Consider the following 16,094-nt stretch of genomic DNA (forward strand, 5'->3'; position numbering starts at 1 on the left):
CGCGAGTATTTGAGTTTTCCGGGGGGATCTTTGAGGCTGTGCTGTCGCAGCACACCTTTGAAAGTCTCTTCACAGCTGTGGGAACCCGGCGGAGCCGATTCACTGCCCACACCATTTCTCGGTTGCTGTGTAGCTGGGGGAGCTGGCAGGGCGACGTTCCCTCTCTCTCCACCTTCTTTCATTGCCTGGGTCGCCCGGAGAGAATCTGGGAGCAAGGCTGCGAGGAGGGGGAGGGGCCGGCAGCTTCGCGTCTGTCACTCTTCCTCGCGCGTTTCGGAAAGTTCTGGGTCTGAAGTTGGGGGAGCCCAAGAGGCTTCATCCCCAAGTCTGCACAGTGGAGAGTGCACACAGCAGAACCCTGCCCTGGCGCCCTCGACCCCAGCGCGGGGCCAAAAGAAGAGTGAGGAGCCCGACCCAAGGCACCGGTTGTCATGGCAACCGGGGCGCAGGTCTCCCCAGAGACTCGGTCCCAAGGGAGGAGGCGGGGTGGGGCTCCTGGCGGACCAATGGGGAGAAGCGGAGTGCAGGGTCCCGGACCTGCGGTCCTGTCCGCGCGCGGGCGGGGTTGACTGACAGGGCAAGGGGCGGGGCCGATGCGTCGGGCCGAGGAGGAGCTGCGCGCCGTGAGGAGCTGGGCCGGGCGCGCCGCGGCGAGGGTGACACACCATGGTCACAGTTCTCCGAGGTCTCCGCGCCGCTGCCGAGCAGCGCTCCCCGGCTCTCCCGTCCGCCTCAGCCTCCTGGACAGCGCCGCGCGCGGGCGGCCGTCGTTGAGGCGCTGCGAAGTCGCGGCGGGCGGGCGGGAGCTCGGCGGGGGTCGCCGCCCGGCGATGCTGCTTCTGTCGCCGCCGACCCTCTCTGCGCACGCCCGAAGCAGCTCGGGGAAGAAGAGGCGGCGGCTCTCGGTGCCCGCGCGCTGCGCTCCGGTCGCCGCACCGGGGCTCCCCACGCGCCGGTAAGAAGCACGCGTGGCCGGACCCGGGGGGTGGGATGTGCGGGCCTCTGGGACGTCTCTTCGGCTCCCCTCGGTTCGGATGGTGGCATCCCTGGTGCGCCGAGGGCGGGGAGCGCGAGCTGCTTGCAGTTTAATCCTGGCTGAGACCCCCGAGTGGGAGGGAGCGACGGGCTGTGGGCCACAGCGAGTGACGCTGCCCCGTGGAGCTGGTGCGGACAGCCTTGCGCCGAGCGCGCGGTGGGAAGGGCTCCCGGAGTCTGTTTCTAATTTCTGTAAATGATTGTGGACATGGTGTGGTTAGAAGCCGCCCAGAAGAATGTGTCTGTGTAAGGGCTCCGAGAAGGGGGTAGGGACGGGGACAGGCTCTAGTAAAGTTTGCTTCTCTCTGCTGCAGGCCAGCCTTTCTTTTCTCCACTTTGCTCGATAACGTGAGCGCCGAGAGCTGCAAAGTTAAAAGTTAAGCCAAAGTCAAGGAACTTTGGAAATTTAATTTCCTTCTGTTGTGTATTGGAGAAGCGAGGATGGGGAGACATGGGAGCGAGTCACAGAGTGCAGGTTTCTTTCCCTGTGTAAGATCGACACCTCCCCGTATTTGCGACTAATCTTTTAGACAACCTTCTGTCATTTTCGCTTAATTGCATCTTTGAAATAACAAACGCGGTGACTTCATAGGTAGCTGCCTGGAGCTGAGTTTACCTTTCCGAAAATGGGGCAATCGGGTTTGTTTTCTAGGCGGGACATACAGAAAATGTGGGACACCTGATATGTGGGTTGAAGGACGCTGCTAACTAATTAGGAAGATTTAAAAAGGTCTGTCTAGAGAGCTTATTAAAGGACGGGAAGAAAAAAAGTACCTGTATTATGAAACAGGCGTTGGTATTTTCCCAAGTTCTTGAACCGGGTTGGCAGGGTCGGGGTCAAAACCTGCTTCATTTTCATTGGCTGCCAGTAGTGGTGATGAGGTACAAGTTATTTTTCACTTGCATTTTTTTTTTTTACTAAGTTCATAAAGATAGTGGCTCAGTAAATTAATATATTAATAGATAAGTACCGTATCGTATCATCCAGTCCCACATGTGTTTTGCAGTGTTTTTGGAACATCATGTTCTAAATTTGATGGTCTCCAGGTTTCCAGGGAGTACCTGTGGGGAGAAGGGAGGCAGCTATTAGAATTTAAAGGTAGAAACTATTAAGGCTTCATTAAGAAAGGTACATTTTATGGTGTCTTTCACTTTCAACGTTAGAGAACCGTGACCCTTTTCTACCATTGGATTTATCTTTGGATTTACACTGTCCCACCAACACTTTTCTAGTGGCATCCAAGCCCCCTCCCCCGCCTTTTGAGGCTGATTATCAACATCCAAAAATAAACAGTTTTCATGATGCCTGTAAACACACACACACACACACACACACACACACAAACCAGGGTCAGTTTGAAGGGCAGATTTGAATACCACAATAGGGTGTCAAAAGTTGTAAAACTTGTTTTATCTTCTTTTTTGTTTGCTTTTAGAGATGACTCTTAAGTGCAGGATTTCACCAGGAGAATTGGCTAGCCATTTATTTTGGAGTGTTTAATAGGTGTACTTGGGGGAGGGAAAGCATGGGTGGGGCAGGCCCTTATGCAGGCTAGGTGAGTGCTCCCACCTCAGAGCTGCAAGGAGCTGCATACTCTGCCCCTATGTCTTTATCTCATTGAGCTTATCTTTTATTTAAGAGAAATGAGTCTAGCCATGTTTCACCTTTAACAGATAAAGAATGGGGCAGGTGAGCAGTGTTTCGGACTTCAATAGCTGACTGCTTTTACATCTTATCTTCTTGTATCTGGGGGAAACTTCAACATAGTTATCCTTTTTCCTTCCCCCATTTCTTTCTGCCGTTTAAAAAAAAAATTAAGATGTGAACCACTTTCATAGTGTATTCAAATATTTAATCATCTTTAAAATCGAAGTGAAACCCAACCATACAGCAAGCCAGTCCATTTGTCAGCTCTTATTTTGGAGAGTGTTTTGGGAAGTCAGTACCTCTCCTCAGAACAGTGAGCTGTTATCAGGCCTCTGATGGAACCCATGACTGCACTTGGGTTCCTGTCACTTTAAAAGGCCCGGGAAATGAGGAAAACTGCTGCAGCTTAGGGTAGAGAGCTCTTCAGTACTGGGAAAGGTGGAAAGGTGGAATATTTGCAACTCAGCTCCTGGTTCTCCCCACCCCATCCCTCCTCCCCTGCACGTTTTTCTCCATTTAAAACTTAAAGTGGCTTTTGCACACAGGAACTGTATTTCTAAAAGATAGTTTTCGCCGGGCGTGGTGGTGCACGCCTTTAATCCCATCACTCGGGAGGCAGAGGCAGGCGGATTTCTGAGTTCGAGGCCAGCCTGGTCGACAGAGTGAGTTCCAGGACAGCCAGGGCTATACAGAGAAACCCTGTCTCGAAAAACCAAACCAAAACAAAAAAGATAGTTTTCATCAGTAAGTGGATATCTGATTTTTTTTTAAAGATTTATTTATTTTTATGCATATGAGTACACAGTAGCTGTCTTCAGACACACTAGAAGAGTGTATCGGAAACCATTATAGATGGTTGTGAGCCACCATGTGGTTGCTGGGATTTGAACTCAGGACCTTCTGAAGAGCAGTCAGTGCTCTTAACTGCTGAGCCATCTCTCCAGCCCAGATAGCTGATTTTTAATGAGCTAAATTAAAGTTGTAAGTTTTGTGTATTATAACAGAACTGAGGGCAGCCTACTTTGGGAGAGGGGGGGCCTTAAAATAATTATTGACTCTAGGGGAAAGTATATGTTTTTTAAAGTTCGTCCGCTTGTTTTGTTTGAGACAGGCTCTCTGCAGAGCCCCTGCTGTTCTGAGACTCATTGTGTAGATCAGGCCAGCCTGGAATTGACAGCTTTTGGCAGCCTCTGTCTCCTGAGTGCTGGGATTAAAGGTGTGTACCACCACGCCCTGTTTTAGAGCTTTCTATTCTGGTGTCATGAGCAACTGCTCTTTTCTGCCCACCCCCATTCCTGAATACTTGGCCATCACCAATAGCTTGTGAAGCTATGTAGGAAAGCAATCATTTAGTTATTTACAAAATCCAAAACAAAACAAGACAGTAACTCCTAAGCCATTTGCAAAATCCAACAAAACAAAATAGTAACTCCTAAGCCATATTATATAAGCCACATCTTGTAGATGTAGTCTTAGACTTAGCATGTTTCCCTCTTCATTTGCTGTCTGACGAACAGGAACTTTCCCACGAGGAGCTGGTTAGTTACTTGTTTAAATGCTTGACCAAAGAACCTGCTTTTCTATTGTTTGTGTGAAGTGTTTTCAAGCAACTGGAGCAGAGCTTGCTGAGGACTCCACAGCAGCGCCCAACTGTCTGGCAGAGGTATCCAAACGCCAGAGACCTTCTGAAGTTTACATCTGTCAGCTGTCAATAATTTAAGTGTCTACCCTTAGCTTGAAGATGAAATTAAGTTTATGTGCAGACGGGATCAAGTGCAAGTGGACATAGTCTTGTTTAGCCTGTTTGCCTCCATGTTACCCTCTTACAGAATGAAATAGCATGAAGCTGATGACTGTCTCCTCGGGTCACCTCTGAGCGTCTAGAGCAGAGGTTCTCAGCCTTCCTAAGGCCATGACCCTTTAAGACAGTTGTGGTGACTCTAAACCCTAAAATCATTTCATTGTTACCTCGTAACTAATTTTGCTACTGTTATGAATTACAATGTAAATATAAGCAGGATATCATATATGTGACCCCCCCCCCCAAAAGGGGGGCTGAGACCCACAGATTGAGAACTGCTGGTCTAGACTGCAAATCATTAAACATCAGAACATCGTTTGTTTTTGTTTTTTACTTGAATCTGGGTTGTCAAAGGCCACAATGTCTACCTCATGACATAACATGTCTACCTATGTTTCATTTCTAGCTTAGAGGTACCCAGCTGTGCTATACCTTAGAGTCACTTAGATTTTAATACTTCATATGCTCAGACATTAGCCCATATTAAATAAAACAGTCCTTAGGATAAGATCCAGGAAACGGATTACACCTTACCAATACTTGGGAACCAGTGCTCTGGCCTCATCTACACAGTATAGAAAATCTGATTCTCGCAAAGGCCGCAGGATTTTGTTGCCATGGTCTTCTCTGTGTATAAGTATGCTATGCTTGTTCATGAAAGTGCCTGCATGCGCGCGTGCGTGCGTGTATCGCCTCAGAGTCAATTTTCCTCCGATTTATCATTTAAGCTGTATGCAGTCCTATTTACTGTCTTCTCCAGTCTGGGGGTACGCCTGGAGGCCTGCTCATGTCAGGAAGTATACGCTCTCCATTTGGTGTTTGGGGTAGGTATCGGAAGTGTGACCTTGCTGGAGGAAGCATGTGGGGGGTGGGGGCAGCCTTGAGGTTTCAAAGCCTTGTGCCACTCCCAGGGCTTCCCCTCTGCTTCCGCTTATGATTCAAGCCTTGACCCCTCCGAGAGAGCACTGCTCCAGCCCGCTCCTGTAGCTCCTGCCTTTGGCGTGATGGACTGACTCTCCCTCTTTCTGCAGTTGTAAGCCAAAATAAACTCTTTCTTAAGCTGCTGTGGCCTCCACAGTGTCTTGTCATAGCAATAGAAAAGTTACTGATACAGAACCTTTCTCTGATTAAGGCTAAATGGCCTTTGTTTGTAGGTATAAACATTAATGTTTAGAATGTGATTTGAAGGTATTCAACCAAGCAGCAGTCCAAGGTTTCCTCCCAGGCCTTAAGGCCTCCATCATCATTGGTTTTTTGCACTGGGTATATATACATATATACATACACACACACACACACACATATATATGTTATGTATATATATGTATATATGTGTGTGTATGTATATATGTATGTATACATATATATATTTTCCACTGGGTATATATACGTGTGTATATATATGTATGTATGTATACATATATACGTGTGTGTGTGTATATATATGTGTGTGTATATATATATATATATATATATATATATATATATATATATACCCAGTGCAAAAAATATAAATAAATAAGTATATAAATATATAGACTAGGGCATGGATTCCCTCTTGTGGAACAGGCCTCAAGTGCAGTCATTAAGCAGTAGTCTACCCCGTAACAACTGCACCACTATTCTTTCAGTGGGTACATCTTGCCTGATACCTACAGGCCAGTATTGTACTGCCTAAGGTACCTACTGGATAAGACCACCGATGCTCTTACTCCCCAGTAGCCTGTGCACACACAACACCATGCAGCTCTATGAAAACCAGCTGCAGGGAGAAAGCTGCTAGCTCAGTTCCAGCTTGATGTCTCTGTAGCTTACATCCAAGGTGTGTGCTCACCTCATCCATAGGTCATTAGGAACTAGTTCTGGTGAGTACTTTCCTAGTGAGCTCTTTCTTGCTAACCTCCAAACCATGTTGGAGGAAAGGGTTTATTTGACTTAGATTTTCATAGTTCATCATTGAGGGAAGTCGAGGCAGGACTGAAGCAGAGGCTACAAAGGAATGCTGCTTATTTGCTTGTTCAGCAGCTTTTTAATACAGCTCAGGGCCACCTACCCAGGACTGTACCACCCACAGTGGGCCCTCCTACAGGATTATTAATGAAGACATGCCCACAGGTCAGATCCTCGGTAGAGATACACTCTTCCCAGGTGACTCCAACTTGGGTTAAGTTGACAAAAATTAACCAGCGCAGTAACCAAGAGGAATGACAAGAATCTGTATTGCTTCTGGGAGCTTTTGGGACCCACTGAGGTATCTGGGTAGTTTTAGTGACTTTTTACCTAGAACTAGCATTGACTTGGTTCTTTCTGTTGCTTTCAAACTGTTTTTAAATTGGGTTTCCAGACAGCAGGTTACTGAATGCTTTTCCATGCCCCTTTGTTTTGGTTCACCCTCCCAATCCTTTAGTTTCTCTTCTTGACTCTTGCCCCAGCATTTTCTCTCTCCCCTCACCTCACCTAGTACTACAGTGACTCTCACTGAAGGCAACTCTCCACAGCACACATGCTGGACACCAGCGTTACCACTGTGCCTAGTTCTAACATGGTTTCCTGAGTGCTCTAAATCCAACTGAATAGCTTAATTTCTCTCAGATGCTAAGCTTCACATGTGGAAATGCAATGTCCCAAACCCCCAAAATAGAAACAGTCCTCGTTCTGCCTCCAGCGTTGGGAACAGAGAACAGTTTAGAGAGTTTCCTTTTGAAGGAACCTCTCTCTTTTTTTTCTCTCTCTCTCTCTTTTTTTCTAATTATGCCAAGGAAAACTCTAAGTTATCCAATGACATGATCAGATTTTCAAAAAGAAACTCTTAATTGGTATTAACATGAGCACACAGATTCACAGATTTAAGAGTGACTTTGTGCCTCATCCCCAAACCCTTCCCTTTAGAGAAAAAAGATTCCCAAAGGATTTTAGGAAATTGGAAGCTGACACCAAATCTTTGAGTTTAATGGTGACTGCCACGTGTCCCCTGCCGATGCCCAGCTTGAAAGAAGTTGTTTCATTCACCCTCCTGCACATATACTTGGGACTCCTAGAAGGATGGCCTTTGTCAAGGTTTCATTGTTTTAATGTGATCTTAGTATAAATGAAAATATACTAAAACTCTGCTGTCTTGGTAGGCTATTCTTTTTTTCATATACTCTTTTCTGCTCCACAGGTGATACAGTGTTGCACACAGAATATTGGGTCCCACAGATAACTGTAGTTTTGTTTACAGTGCAGCCCACGATGGCTACAGATTCAGTATATATCCTTGATTGACCTTCAACTCGTGATCCACCTGCCTCAGTGATGGGGCTACAGTGTACATACACAGCCACAAGTTCTATGGTCATTGAATAAAAAAGAATCACTCTTACTAAACTAGTTTAGAACAGTTATGCACATGACATTAGAGCAAAGGCACTTGAAGTTGCATTTTGCTTTGTGTTTTGTTGAAAAAATGATATGGGACTTATTTAAAATAAGAGAACTTTTTAAAGAAGGGTAGTTCCCCTGGTTACTATATTGTTTTCCCTTCTAGAGAAGTAGAACTTGGAGATACTTCAGCTGTCCACTGAAGTAAATGGTGTTTAAAACATTTACCTGAACAATCCCATGCAATCCAGCTTTTAAAGGAAGAAAATAATTAGTAACTTGCAAGAAGCATTTCGGCTTGGGGTAACCCATGATCCTGTCTATATCTTCCACATTCCTGACGTGGGAGCTGATTGTAATCAAGGACTCATTTGAACACAGTATTGATTAAACTCAGGTCTCACACAGGCTGTTTTATTTTTATGCTGCTTTTTATGTCTAGCACAAGAAATGAGTTTATGGCAAGGATTCATGTGTAATATATCTGTTTTATCAGATTATAAAAATTTGTCAAAACCTTAAAAATTCCCCCTTTTCTGTAATTCATCTAATAAGTTGGAAATAGCAGCCTTTTTAAATCTTAAAAAAAAAAAATTAAGAAAGCAATTCAGTAACTGTAAAGGAAACCTTAGCTCAGGGATTCAGATCTAAATGGAACAAAGCACACTGTGACCTGGAGTTCAGCCTGGCTAAGTGAGTGTCCTGTGTAAAAATGAGTGACAAGTGTTACCATATAGTTCCCAGTAATACCGGTTATATCTCAGTCTGGTGTATTCTCCTGTGTTTATGTTTATAGTAGAGAATTTCTAGAGTCACAGTAAATAAATGTCCATCCAGGGATTTTGAATAGATCCTCAATATTAAGGTACAAGTGGGAATTTACTTGAACTTTTTTTTTAATTTGAGGCTGTGTCTCTGTAGGCCTGGTTGTCCTGGAACAAAATATGTAAGGTCCAAGTTGGCCTTGAACTCACTGAGCTCATCCTAGCTCTGCCTTCAGAGTGCTTAGATTAAAGGCGTGTGTGTGCTACCACGCCTAGCTACCTAAACTTTTAAACAAAGTATTTTAATGTTGTTTCCTAATGTGTCACACTCAGTATACAACAACTACGAAGTAAATGCAGCAATTTTAAAGATTTATTTATTTTATTTATGAGTACACTGCAGCTGTCTTCAGACACAGCAGAACTGGGCATCAGACCCCATTACAGAGCCAACATGTGGTTGCTGGGAATTGAACTCAGGACTTCTGGAAGAGCAGTCAGTGCTCTTAACCGCTGAGCCATCTCTCTAACCCAGTGCAGCAATTTGAAATAACATTTTCTGTAAATCTTTCTTGAAATTTATAGAGCACACCAAACCCCTTACTTCAAAGGGATGCTAAGCTCTAAGTAAGACACAGTTCAGATGTAATTCATAAAGACTACATTGGGATAAGGGTATTGTCCTTCTGCCCAAGTGGGTGCTTGACAACACTGCTGTGGATGGGTGACTCAGAGTTCTCTAGAGCAGTCGTTGTGCTGTGTAAGGAGGGCTAGCTATATAGTATTCTCATAGTGCTCCGCTGTTCCTGTTAGGTACCCCCCAGTCTGCTGAGGCACAGGGATGCTCTTAATGCTCCAGGTACTCCCTGTGCTCACTCAAGATCCTTTTCAGTGAACTACTTGTGCTATTTCATACGGCAGTGAGAAACTGCAGTACGTAGCTAGCTAATGCAAGAAACCCAGTGTGATAATGAGCTGGGTTGATTGGGAGTTTTCTTTATTAATCACAGAATCTGGGCATAATCCTTTGGAGCTGGTTTGGCAGCTTCTGAAGATGTCTTCGACTCTCTAGACATCTGCTTTCCTTCTCCGTTTCTGTACTGCAAAGGTTTCATCTTCAAAATGGCTTCATGGTTGTTTGCAAAATGGCTGCCAGCATGCTACTAGAAATGTCAACCTTGCAGGCAGATATCGTTAGGATGAAGTGGGAAATCTTACATAGTATGCCTTTCCTCATCCAATGACTTTCATTCTTTTGGAGACTCCAACTTGTTAGGGAAACTGAAAGTTGTAGGTTTTTTTGGGTAAACATTTGGTTGTCCTAAAACAAATTAGAGTAGATATTGGGAATCCAATTGCTGTTCTCTCTGGACTCTGCATTCTGTGTGTCTGTGGTGTTTTGTTTTTGAGAGATCATCTTGTAGCCCAGGCTCGCCTTGAAGTCTTTGATCTTTGTTATCTCACCAGTGCTAGGATTACATTTGTGGGACCACACAGGACTTATGGGGGGACCTTGAACACTGCACATGTTCCTTGGGGAGTCTAGCTTATGACTGTAAGGCCACTTGGTACCTTTGTCTTTTGCATTATTTGTATCTCATTCTTGGAAATGTATCATTCATGCATGTAGCTGATTGATCAGTCAGCACTTGGCTTACTACTGACCCACTAAGATGAGTTAGTGCTAACGTTTTAAGGTCAGTGTCTATTTGTAGCCATTCATAAATGTTTAGTTCTCGTGGAAATGGAATCTGGAGTGTCATGCTTTGCTTATTCACAATTGGAGGGAAGTTAGGAAGCAGAGCAGACAGAGTTTACATTTCTGAGTTTAGGTAGTCCTCAGTTTGAGTTTTAGCTCTTAGCCTAGTGATTTTGGTTAATTGTTTCTGAATTTGTTTTGTAAAGTGGAAAAACATAGTATCTATTTGATAAAGTTCTGTAAGCTTTTCCCCCCCCCCCCCCTTTGGTTTTTTCGAGACAGTGTTTCTCTGTGTAGCCCTGGCTGTCCTGGAACTCACTCTGTAGACCAGGCTGGCCTTGAATTCAGAAATCTGCCTGCCTCTGCCTCCTGAGTGCTGGGATTAAAGGCGTGCCCCACCACCCTCGGCGTAAGCTTTATTTTTGAATGACAAATTTATAAATGGTTAGCCAAGCCTACCAGTTGAGTTTGTAAGAGATCTTTGCTGTCATTTCATTCTTCTGTATGCCTGAGGAAATCGAAGCCGAAGGAACACGGCCACAGAGCTGAGCCAGAGCCTGGGTTATCTCTCCATCACTCAGGGTTTAGATCTGGTTTACCGAGTTCTGAGGAGGCCTGCCTGTGCTTTTGCTATCAGATTGGTTTTTTCCTGTGAGTTTCTTTACTGCTTGTGCCTAAGCTACTTTAGGATTAAAAAGGAGACAAGATGTGTGACCCTTTGAAGATGGGACTTGAGGCCTTCAGGCATGAGAAAACCAGCTCTCGGTATCTGTTGATTGTAGCTAAGACAGCAACAGTTGTAAATGGTTCTGTAAATCATTGTTCCTTATGTAATCAGTTTACAAGACTGAAGACTTTGATTGGCTACTTTGTGTTTAAACTACTTTATTTTGAGAAATACTGGAAAAAGAAAGAGAGTGGATAAAGAGAGAGAGAGTGGAGGGAGGGAGGAGAATGAGAGAGAAGAAAAGGATGGCTTTTACCCCAGAACTCAAAAGTCTAGTTTTTTTGGTTTTTTGGTTTTTTTGCAAAGAAAAAATAGGAAACCATTGTTTATTGTGCAAAAGTAAGCACAATAAAAGTTCTCACAAATAAAGCGTGGGCTGACTAGAAGAGAGGACTCACGTGGGATGTGGAGCTTGTGGCCCTTGAGAACTCCACTTGGGAAAGAGCTTGTTGTGTCCTAGAGCAAAGCGAGAGAATGTGGGAGAAAGGAAGTGTCAGGCCGGAAGTGCTGTGGGGCGTGGCGTGGGGTGGGGTAGGGGCGCTGGAGAAAGTGGAGAGCCGGAAAAGGCCAAACCCTGGTTAAAGACCAGGGAAGTCTAATACCTGTGCCTTGGGGACTCAGTGATTCCCGGTGCGGGCTGCCCGTGAGGTCAGAGTGGAGACAAAGGACTGCAGGGAGAGTCTCATCCCTGAGCCGAGGGGCTGAGGAAGAGGGAGGAAGCTGTGAAAGAGGTTGCCCTGCGGAGAGTTGAATGATTTGGGAGGGTGCAGAAGATAAGAACACTCACTATTCTTCTTCCCAAGGAAGTGCTAGAAGAACTGATTCTGAGAGATTGCCAGGAGCGCCTGTCCTGCCCCCTCTCCCCCGCCCCCCAGGCTCTGTCTGGAAAGAAAGGAGTGAGGTTTAGGTGAAGGTAGTCCTGTAATCAGGACAGCTTTCCCCTGCGAAATGAAGGGAAGGTGCAAAGTGGAAAGCGCTTTATCCAGCACTTTGTAAACTTACACAGTAAGCCAGCAATTGACTGGATTAAATTTATTTAACCCTGTTCTTCTGTCTGCCAGTTGTCAGAACAGATCAAATGTGTGAGGTATTTGGTTCCTTGAAAATGCTTGGTGATAAATTGCCGCTTAATTCACTTAACCTAGGCCCGGAGCTTGTGTTTCACATGAGCCAGACAAGCTGTAAATTCAGAAACAGTTTAAATGAAGACAAATCCCGGCCTGTTGTCCAGCGTTCTGCTATCATAGCTGGGTTTAATTTGCCATTAGAGCAGTTGTGCTGTCAGCCTGTGTGCTTATTTATTGACAATGATAATCACTAGGATTCAAGTCTCAAAAACAATTGGTAATGCTTTCTGAAAATTGTTTTGACTACAAAAGAGTTTTCCGCCCTCTTGGAGATTAACATTGGCCTTGGTGTGTGTTTTCTAAAAGTTTTGAAGTGAATCCTTAACTTTCAGTTTAAATCCAGCTAAATGTTGTATCTGGTACATCATTACATGTGAGCCAATAAACACTTGATGTTTACTTGTTGGTTTTTTTTTTTTTTTTTTTTTTTTTGAGACAGGGTTTCTCTGTGTAGCCCTGGCTGTTCTGTAGACCTGGCTGGCCTCGCACTCAGAAATCCACCTGCCTCTCTCTGCCTTCCAAGTGCTGGGATTAAAGTCATGCGCCATCACTGCCTGGCGCTGTTTACTTAAAAAAAAAAAAACTTTTTAATTTATTGTGTGTGTATGAGTGTGAGTTTTGTATGCTCATGAATGTAACATAGCACATGTGGAAGTCGGAGGACAACTCTGTGGAATTGTTCTGGGGATTGAACCCAGGTCGTGAGGCTTAGCAGCAAGCGCCTTTACATTGAGCCCCCTCGCAGGCCCCTGAGCTACATATTTCATTTCAGAGACACACGGGATCCCTTCACTGTCTACCAATACTCAATTGATTGCTTCTGGCGACCTTGTTGATGCACTTCATCTGGTGACTGCAGATGTGATATAAGGCTCAACAATGCCAGCCCCACTAGGCAAGTCATGAGGGGTCTACGTACTTGCCTCGGTTAGTAAGGTGTATCTAATAGTCTTCTAGTGCACTGCCTTTGCTCTGAGTTTTTAAAAGAAGCTATTTTTTTAAGGTTTTGAAAAATTACATTTAATGTGTGTGTGTGTATACATACATATGAATGACACAAGCTATTAGCTGTCTTTGTACCTGTCTTGTGAGGTGGCTGCTTGGCTTGGTTAGTTAAAGTCATCTCAGAAGAGGAACCTCAATTGAGAAAGTGTCTTCAGCGGATTGCCTGTAAGGAAGCCTGCAGGGTATTTTCTTGACTAATGATTGGCATGGGAGGGCTCAGCCTGTGGGCGGTGCTACCTCTGAGCAGGTCGTCATTGGTGGTGTAAGAAAGCAAGCTGAGCAGTGGTCACTGTTTCAGTTCTTGCCTCCAGGTTTCTTCCTTGAGTTCCTGACTTGGCTTCTCCTGGATGATTGACCCATCTGTAAACCCCCTATCGCTACCCCACCCAAGTTGCTTTTGGTCCTGGCATTTTATCAGAGCAATAGAAACCAAACTAAGATACTGCCATTAATCCTATTTTATAGATGAGAACATGAGCTCAGAAATACTTAATTAGCCCCCACAGGTCACACTGCACATTGATAGGGATCTGAACCCAGGTCTCTCTGATTCCCCAGTCAAGTATCTTTTTCTATAATTTCTCATGTAATTAGTGTCTTGAATTGAGCCGTGTGATGGAATAGGGTCAGAAAGTGATCTCAAAATTTGCAGCGATGGGCAGGATCTGGGCACTCTGACTTAGAACCTACCTTTATGCAACATTCCACCAGAGTGTCTGTTGTGTGCTTTTCAAGGTCTTGACCCACTCACACGTCATGTGTGGTCGCAGCATTGTTTGCCTACAGAGCTAGGAAAGAAAGAAGCTCATAAAGAGGTTGTGAGAATGGTAGATCTCCAGGTGCTCCTTACAGTGCTTGTCAACAGGGATATAAAATTAGGACCAACATAGTGTGCTTACAGGAAAGGAACGGAGGGAGAGTCTTTAAATTCTTATGTGTATTCTTGTGGTCAGCAAGAATTTGTAATAAGGAACTTTGCTTACATGAAAAGTTTCACGCAAAGGTTAGAAACTGGGGAGGTATCCAAAACGGTGATTGTGTAAGAGACCATTAGCTTGTGAAGAATCTGTTGAATTGAGAAATGGATTATTATAATATTTGACTTGAAGATTCCTTTTAATGATGAAGTAGGCTAATTGATTCCCGTGTATTGTGTGATTCAGGCAAAATCTTTTACTATGTAAACAAGAAGTACCTGAGGCTGGCTGACTGCAGTACAAAGAAGTTTAGGTTAGGTTTATCAACAGCTTCTGAAATACTCTGCTTAATATAAAAGTTTCATCCCTGAGGGCAATGTATGGCACATGGTTCTGTTGTTTTCCTTCTTACAGATAACCGAAGTTGAGGTGTCACTATTAATTTATGCAAAGCAGTGCAGAAAGTAAGTGGGAAAGCCCATGCTATGTCTACACAGTGTGGTTCCAAGCCCGGACACATGAATACTGCACACTAAGTATTTCAAGGGAAAACCATGTCTAGCTGGGTTGGGGGCTGGAAACAGTGAACTTAGTGAGGCACACCTATAGCTTTGGCCACCCCACCCTGGGCACCCCATGCGTCTCTGCTCTGTTTGGCAGCTGCTACTGACAAGCTTCCTTTCCTTTTGAGTCAGCTCTTTCAGGAAGCGCGGGTTCTTTGCTCTTCGTTGGATGGAGAGGTGGGGTTTGCACGTAGAGTTCCGCCCCCTTCAGTCTTTTTCTACCTTTCATTTTTGTTCTTAGGAATCATGTACACAGGCAGCAAGTTCACACGATCACACGACTCTCTCCTAAAACAACCTGGTTGCTGTCCGCAGGGAGACAGGGGCCGTGTAGACTTAAGTAAGTGCAGTGGATGTTTACTCTGCAGCACTGACCTGTAGGCATCTCTAGAGTAAGAAACCTGTGCACTGTACGCCCGAGTGACAGAATCTGTCTGTCACCTTCCTCCTTTACACCTAGGTCCCTCCCCAAGGTGACATTGTGCATCCATCCCTCCTTCCATTGGTTGTCCATCACCTGACAGTAAATATGTGGCTGCTGGAAAGAATTTCTGCATGGAAGCAAGCCTTCCATCCTTTTTGTTTTTCATGGAATAGCATATACTTCTTTCTTTCCCCCTCACATTACCTAATTTGTCAATTTCTGACACTTTTGAACTATTACCACTACTCTCCCTACCCCCTACCCCCACACCTACTGCAGCATTTAGGTTGGAAAATTTCCTTATAATGGTGTTGCTAAATACTGTATAAAACTGAAGCTGGATAATTTTATCTGAATTTTCTTATAGAGGATTAGGGAGCAAACCCCAGCAATTCTCATTTATTTATTTATTTATTTACTTACTTACTTACATACATACGTATTCTCACTGTAGTCTCACCTGACTGGCCTGGAACTTGCTATATAGACCAGACCCAGGTTTTACAGAGATCTGCCTGCCTCTGCTGGTGTGCTGGGACTAAAGGCATACATTTCATACCCTGGCTTTATATTTTTGAATTTAAAAACTAAAATTGTATTATTATTGGTGTGTGTATGGTACGTGTGTGCATGCATGTATGTGCGTGTGTGCTTGCCACCATGCGCATGTTGAAATCGGACGGCAACTTCGGGCAGTTGACTCTCTCCTTCCACAGGGGATTCTGGGGACCATACTCACAGGGCCTGCACAGTAGCACCTTTACACACAGAGTCATCTCACCAGCACTGCAATTTCTAAAACCATGTTTGTTTTCCTGTTTTTGTTAGTTTAAGCGCGAGGACCAATACTAGAGACTTAGTATGCACATCTCTTACTGTGTACCTCAGGTTCAGAGTCTTTCCCCTGCCTAAATAGCAGTGCACTGAGAAGGACACATCTCAACGTAATTCTCTGATAACATGATGGCAGTTCCCCATTGCGAACCTCCCAAACAGCCCCGATGTTTCCAACTGTAAGCCGCAT

At 44.7% G+C, this 16,094-nt stretch overlaps 1 protein-coding gene across 1 annotated transcript in view; it reads left to right on the forward strand.

Moving 5' to 3' along the window:
- Positions 1 to 610: 610 nt before the first annotated feature.
- Ptpn13 (protein tyrosine phosphatase, non-receptor type 13) overlaps positions 611 to 16,094 on the forward strand; it is a 173,170-nt gene continuing 157,686 nt past the window's right edge. The window contains exon 1 of the mRNA NM_011204.2: positions 611 to 955. The gene's annotated coding sequence lies outside the window, so the exon portion shown is untranslated. The remainder of the gene's footprint in view (positions 956 to 16,094) is intronic.

This window comes from Mus musculus, chromosome 5, assembly GCF_000001635.26.
Source record: "Mus musculus strain C57BL/6J chromosome 5, GRCm38.p6 C57BL/6J".
Lineage (NCBI taxonomy): Eukaryota > Metazoa > Chordata > Mammalia > Rodentia > Muridae > Mus > Mus musculus.